The sequence below is a fragment of the Rhinopithecus roxellana genome, chromosome 5, assembly GCF_007565055.1.
Source record: "Rhinopithecus roxellana isolate Shanxi Qingling chromosome 5, ASM756505v1, whole genome shotgun sequence".
Classification (NCBI taxonomy): Eukaryota; Metazoa; Chordata; class Mammalia; order Primates; family Cercopithecidae; genus Rhinopithecus; species Rhinopithecus roxellana.
Window position 1 is genome coordinate 51,798,619 of NC_044553.1, and position 6,999 is coordinate 51,805,617.

The window sequence follows — 6,999 nt, forward strand, 5'->3', positions numbered from 1 at the left end:
GAAATCTGAATCAGAAACTGCCCAGTAATCTATGTTTTAACAAGCCCCTCCCCACAAGGACATTATTCTGATGAATTCTAATGTTTGAGAACCAGGGTCTTAGGGTACCGAAACTTTGCAGCGTATTAAAATCATGTGGGCTGCTTTAAAAAATTCCAATGCCCAGGCCACACCCCAGGCCAAGTAAATCAGGTTCTCTGGGGGTAGAACCCAGGCACTGGATTTTTGGAACTCTCCACTTGATTCCAATGTGCAGTCACAGTTGAGCCCCATTGCCTAATGGTAAAGAACTCAAGAATATTAGTCAGTCATTTTCCCTATGGTAGAGAGCCTGTAGCTTTGGGCCCAGCAGAGAGAAGCCTTCCTGTGGGAGGAGAAAACTGTGTGTAAAATGAAGAAAGGGGCCAAACTGGGCATGCCTAAGCTTCGAAGGACTCTTTCATTATAGGCTGGCTGCTGTAATGAAACAGGCAATGGCACCTGAGATTTTTCTGAAGTTGAAATGACAATGTGGAAAGGGAACAGCTTCTCTCCACAGTCCATCAAGAGGGGAGTGGCCAGTGGGCCGCTTGGAGGACAAAGACCAGGGACACATTCATTCTCTGAGGTTTCAGGTATATTAAAATGAAGAAATGCCCAAAGAGGGTTTCAGAAATTGTGATATCCTATATTTTAGAAGTTTACATTTAATAAATTAAGGCTTTAACACGTGTAAGTTTAAAAAAAAACAAAAACGCACAGGGTAATATAACCATCCTATTCACAGGATAATAGCAGGATTAATTTTAAAAATTCATGGGCCTGGTACCAAAATCAGGCATAAGTTTAAAGCTGATGATCATTTCCATCTTTCAGTCTTATTAGCATATCTTCAGAGATAAATTTTTTAAAATCCAAATGTGAAGTCTCTTTGTGAGATCCCTGGATGAAAGGCCCTCCTTTGCGTGCCCCTGGGGCAGACTAAGCGGACCACTGGAAAGAGATCCTAAGTGTGGCCCTGGAGCAGCTGTGAATGATTAGGTTGTGGGAAGACGACTGACATCTGGGTGCCTTGCAGCAGCCTGCCCAGGGAGGTCTCAGGGAAGCCAGAGGACCCCCCCCCACCCGCTCTGTGTGTTCCAGGGCAGTATAATACCTGCCTCCCTACACACAATCGGTGCCTGCCCACCCTCTGTCCCCAGGCACACTTGGCTGCTGACAACAGGAAGTGAAACAGCCACACCCTCCTTTTACCCTATTAAGGTAACTCCTAGTTTGATAGGCATCCAGGGAGGGAAAGACATAAGGGAGACACTTCCCTTGTGCAGCACCTGCAGTGCTGTTGGTTTATAAAGCACGAAATCTTCTGTCCCAGAGGCTGGACTGGGCTCAGGACTGCATGTGAGATTGTGCTTCGGGAAGAGAAAGCAATCCCAGACTGAACAACAATTTTCTGGTGGCAGGTGCATCCATGAGGAGCTGCAGTCGGTCCCAGCAGCATATGCTTTCTCCTCTGGGAGGGGGACTCAAAGATGTGCAGACTAATGGGACCACCGGCTGCAAGCCTCGGAAACCTCTCAGGAGGCCCCTGGCAAGGCCTGTGGTATCTGAGCAGTGCAGGCAGCCTGGGCATCACAGGATAAAGGGGTGGAGAGTGGGGCAGGGAAGAAACAGCACAGAGGAAACAGCACACCTTGTTCTCATTGACTTGGAGTCAATGGCTGCCCACAGACTATTTCCTGGAGATTCAAGCCTCACACTCTCCTGTCCTCTCCCCTGAGTAAGGCTTCCAGAGAGTAAGGGCCACACCCAGACAGAGGTGGGTGAGGCTGGGGTTCAAAGTACAGAGCCAGCCCTTTTATCTCATAGGCAGAGGGAATCATCCACTGTGAACCCACAGCGTCCTCCACCAGAGCAGCATTTGATTCCTCTGTCTCATATCTCCGCTTGCCTTCCCTGTGGGTCAGTAGTTCCTGACTTTCTCTAGCCTATAGGAAACATGAGGAGGAGGGGGAGAGATGGAGGGGGAGGAGGAGGAGGAGAGAAGGGAGAGAATGAGCACATGGGCTGCCCAGCCCCAGCCCCATGGCACCAGCATGGTAAACACTTGGAGGGAGGCCAGCCGTCTGGCGCCTCCAGTCTTCCACATCTCCCCAGCCAAGATTTAGACCTGTATATTCTGGGCTCTTTCTGCCCCATTTCACCCAGGCTTTAAATTACCCAGACTTGGGTCTGGGTTATTCTATCCAAAGCTTTCCTCTGAAATCTAGATTGTGATGCAATGTATACATCCTCTAAATCAGATTTCTGAGGACTAAATGCCAGACTGTGTGGTGTAGCAGTCTGGCTGCAAACCATTTCAGTCAGTCCAGCGGAGGAACACACAACAAGGTGCTCATCCCTGCAGCCGTGCACAGGAGACAGCAACAGTCCAGGTAAATTAGAAAGGCCTAACTTGAGCCAGCTAGTCTTGGCAATTTAGGGAAAGTAAGGACTACACAGAGGCTCTGAGACGGCTTGCGGAATCAATGCCTACGTTGCTGGATTGCTCCTTCTTTGGTTATGGAACTAGTGGTTCCAAAATGTACCCCATGATTCCATAAGATGTGAAGAGCCATTTAGACAAGCTGAGCCAAAACCCAGAGTCTTGGAACAAGCCTGTAGCAATAATAGTAGCAGTAATGACAATGATTTTTAACATTCCTTGCTTAACAAGTGCTGGCCACAGTTCTCATGCTTTACATGGATTTACTTGGGGAATTTGATCGCTGGATCGAGGTGAGGACCACCCTCACTCCTCAGCTCCCCGGAGGACAGTCCCTTTCCCTCTGCTAGTCTGGGCTTGTTTCTTCTCATCACAAGAAAAGAAACAGGGCTACAAAGAGTAGCAAGCCCCTGACTGCTGCCCTTAAATGAACTAGCTTTAGGAGAAACACAGGTCAGGAGGCAAGCACTGTCTGCTCATGGCTGTTGTTCTTCTGGGGAGTTGTGAGGGTGGGGTAAGTGGGGAAAGGTCTCTCATTTTGTGAATACACAGTATATAAAAAGCTGAAATGAAAATAATTCAGAAATTATTGTTGTCTTTATAAAACAACCTGTTCTGGGGTACCTTTCTGTACTTCCCTAAGTATATATAAAATACAATTTTAAAATTCAGTTTAACAAAGCCCCATCAAGACACATGCATTGCATTGTGCACATCTGTATAAGTGCTCTTAAAGTGCAGGCTTGCATGAACCTCAGTTTTCTAGAGGAGTGCGTCCTGTTGGGGAAGAAGGGAAAGAAGGCAGTAAAAATAGCATTGTGTAGCTGCTGACTGTGCACTGGCCACACAGCTAAGCACAGAGTGCCTAGAGAGTTTTGGCAGGATCATCACATGTTGTCCTCACAACAGACCCACGAGGGAGGTACATCATCCCAATTTACAGATGAGGAAACTGAGGCTCAGGAAGACCAAGTGACAGCTTCATTATCACACAGCCATTAAGAGCAGAGCTTGGTGGGAACTCAGGCTTCCATGACTCTAAAGACTGGAACTACAGACAAGCTGCAAAGCAAGATCAGGTCAAGATATTCTCCAAAGTTACATCCCGTGGCTCCTCAGTTACAGATGTGATTGCAGAATCCTGACATTTCTTTTCTTTTTGGTCTCCTTGTTTCCTCAATCCAGTCAGAATGAATTTTAGATGTGTCCCAAGTGCAGTCTGCCTTCAGTTGTGAAGAGCCACTCAGACACTTGGAGCTAGCCCAAGTGCCCAAGTAGTAGGTCTGTGAATAAACGTCACTTCTGGAATCATTCTTCAACAAGTATAGCTTGACTAGAAAGACTCAAATGACCGCACTGGTCCCAGAGAGCCATCACCCAGTGCTGCCAAGTCTGACCAAGAGGCATCCTAGCTAAGGAACCAGTCACACCACTGGCTCTCACGCCACACCTGAAAGGAGCACAACAGGAAGCTTCCCAACGTTCAGATGAGTTGCTCTCCATGTGGATTCAGAATCCTGATGAGCTGACACCAATTCCAGGCCTGGCATGTCTAACAAATGCAGCATTCAAGCCCAAGACACTGAAATTGTTACCTCATGTTATAAAGGACCTGAAGCTGCATGCAATTAGCGCTGCATCTGTGAGACTTGGGAAAGACAACTGAGAGAACAGGGGCTTAAAAAGACTATTTTGGTCCATATGGAAAATTGGTGTGTTGCATGCATGGTAAAATCCTTTCAGATATGTTTTTAAACCTTACATTTTAAAATTGGGGACTTAAATATTATTATAGGAAAAGCCATATGATTCCTTTAACATCAGAAGGAGATCTGTAAGTTAAAAAACTGTTGGAACCTTGTAAAGAAATTAACATTGTGAATGAACTCAGGCATTAGTGCAAATTAATCAAACTGCATACATTACAATTTTTAATCAGTCATGGAATCTCAATACTTGAAGGGACCTTGGAAATCATCTGTCCCAAGAGCAAGAATTACGGAAGATAAACTGGGCAGATGGAGAAAAACCTCCTGACTAGAGAAAGGCACAAAAAACAAAGTCAGGAGGCAGCATGTGCAGTGGTTTGAAAGCTCAGGGGTTTGCAAAGACAGCCTGGGTTCAAAGCTCAGCTTTGCTTTTTGATGGCAGTATGAACCAGGCTGAGTTGTTTGACCCTCCTAGGTGACAGTTTATAAACAAAAGGTTATTCTGAGTCTTAAGAGAGACCATCCATAGAAAGGGCGTAGTATGGTCCCTGGGATACCATGTGGTGCCTGGGACACCAGTGCTGAGTAAATATTAGCTCGATAGAAAAAGGAATTTCACAAACATAATCTGAGTGAGCCAGACTGACACACTATGTATAACTGTGGTCTTTCTCTTTTACTTGGCCATGAAAGAAAAGCAAAATACAGTATATCGAAGCATTCAGATTTCTGACCATGAGAACAGGACATAATACCCAAGGTCTTTTCTGGAATAAAAAACGATCTTCATAAAAGGGAATCACATTTCAGCTGTAAATAAAGTCAGACCTGATAATCGAGAAAGGAAGACCCCCATGGAGATGGTGAATCACGTACGTATGTGGGTAAGTGAAAGCTGCCTCCAAAGGTCTTGACGCAAAGCTGTCCAAGGTTTAGAACTCTGGGCACATTTCTGGCCAAAAGAGGTTCAAAACCATCATCCACGGTGTTCTGTTCTGGCCTTAAGATGGAACTAGTGCTGCATTAAGTGTCTGATTGGGAAAAGCTAATGGTTAACAAATAAGATATAACTCTCTGGGACATCTTGATATAAATTTAGTTTAGCCTTATAATATAAAAATTATTAATTATGCTAAGGGAGGGAACATAGATTGGTGGAAGACTTATAGGCTGTGGAATAGAACAAATCCTAGAACTGTCAATTGGTACTGTGAGATCTTAAACAAGAGATACAGTATCTTCAACCTCAGTTTCTTCATAGTTGCTGTGAAGGGCCAGCACAGTGTCAGCCACACAGGTGGTACCCAAGAGGCATTCATTTTCTCTCTGCATTCATTCTACATTTGTTATATTAAACAACTCTCTTTTTTAAAAAATTTAAGTAGGTTTTTGGGGAACAGGTGGTGTTTGGTTACAAGAATGAGTTCTTTAGTAATGATTTCTGAGATTTTGGTGCACCCATCACCTGAGCAGAGGGGGTGGGAGGGGGTGAGGGATAAACAGCACTATTTTTGGGTGGAAAAAGAGGGCTATACTTGCTTGACTCAGTTTCCAACACAGATAGGAAGCCCAGCAGTTCAGACCAACACTAAGAATAGACAACACTCTCTATTTAGCAGCAACACACCTGAATTACAGACACGGCGTTTGTGTGGGAATCAGCTCTGGACTACTAATTTCCCAGACCCAAACCTACAGTGGCAGAAAAGACAGCTGAACTCAGAGCAAGAGACAAGACTTCATCCTATTTCTGTTACTAGCTTTTTTTTTTTTTTTTTTTTTTTTTTTTTTTTACACCATAGGCAAGCCACTTAACATTTAACCTGTGTGTCTGGCTCCAAATCTACAAAATGAGGGCTTTGACCAGATAACATCCAAAGCTCCTTAGAGCTCTCAAAATTCTATCTTTCTTTAGTTTGGGTTCATGCTGTTTGTTAACATGTGTGACCACTTCTACTCCAAAAGCCACAGGACCCTGCTGCATGTCCTCCACCTTCGTTCAAGCCATGATTTGTTTCCTCGGTTAGTGGCTCCATATTAACAGCAGTTGCACAAACAGGATCTAAGTGAGCCAGGCTGCCAGCTGTCACTGCTGTATCTTCTGCTTACTCTGGAGGTAGGCTGAAGCTGTGTGATCCGAGAATAAATGGATCTGCCATGAAGGTAGGATTTTACTGCAAAAATGAGTTTTCTGATGAGTTTAAAGCAGCAAAAATACTCTGAAGGCTGTTTTATACCTAAATCGTGCTATATGAATTAAAAAGTAAAACACAACCTCTGATACTTCAGGTTTTAGTTTCTTGTGGCTGATGTAAAATTCACTTAACTCCCAACTGACGTCCCCAAAAACATTTTTTTGGATCAGAATTCAAAATAAAATAGGGGCACATACCAATTGTAGCCCCATACAAACCAATGGGGGCAAGAGCTGGTTTTATAGAATGTTAAGCGCTCACGAAACTAAGGGTTTGATTCATCACTGTAGTTTATAGTTTCCTCAACACTTAGCAGTGTTTTGTACCTAGCAGGCTGGCAGCTGTTTGCAGGCAGAGATGATACTTCATTCATATCTAGCACAGTGCACTGGTATATTGGAAGTACATGTATTAGTTTGCTAGGGTTACCATAACCAAATACTGCAGACTGAGTGGTTTAAACAATGGAGATTTATTTTCTTACAAGTTTGGAGGCTAGAAGCCTGAGATTGAGGTGTCGGCAGGATTAGTTTCTTTGAAGGCCTCTCTCCTTGGCTTGTAAAAGGCCATCTTCTGTCTGTGTCTTCTCGTAGTCTCCTCTCTATACACACCTGTCCAAATTTCCCCTTCC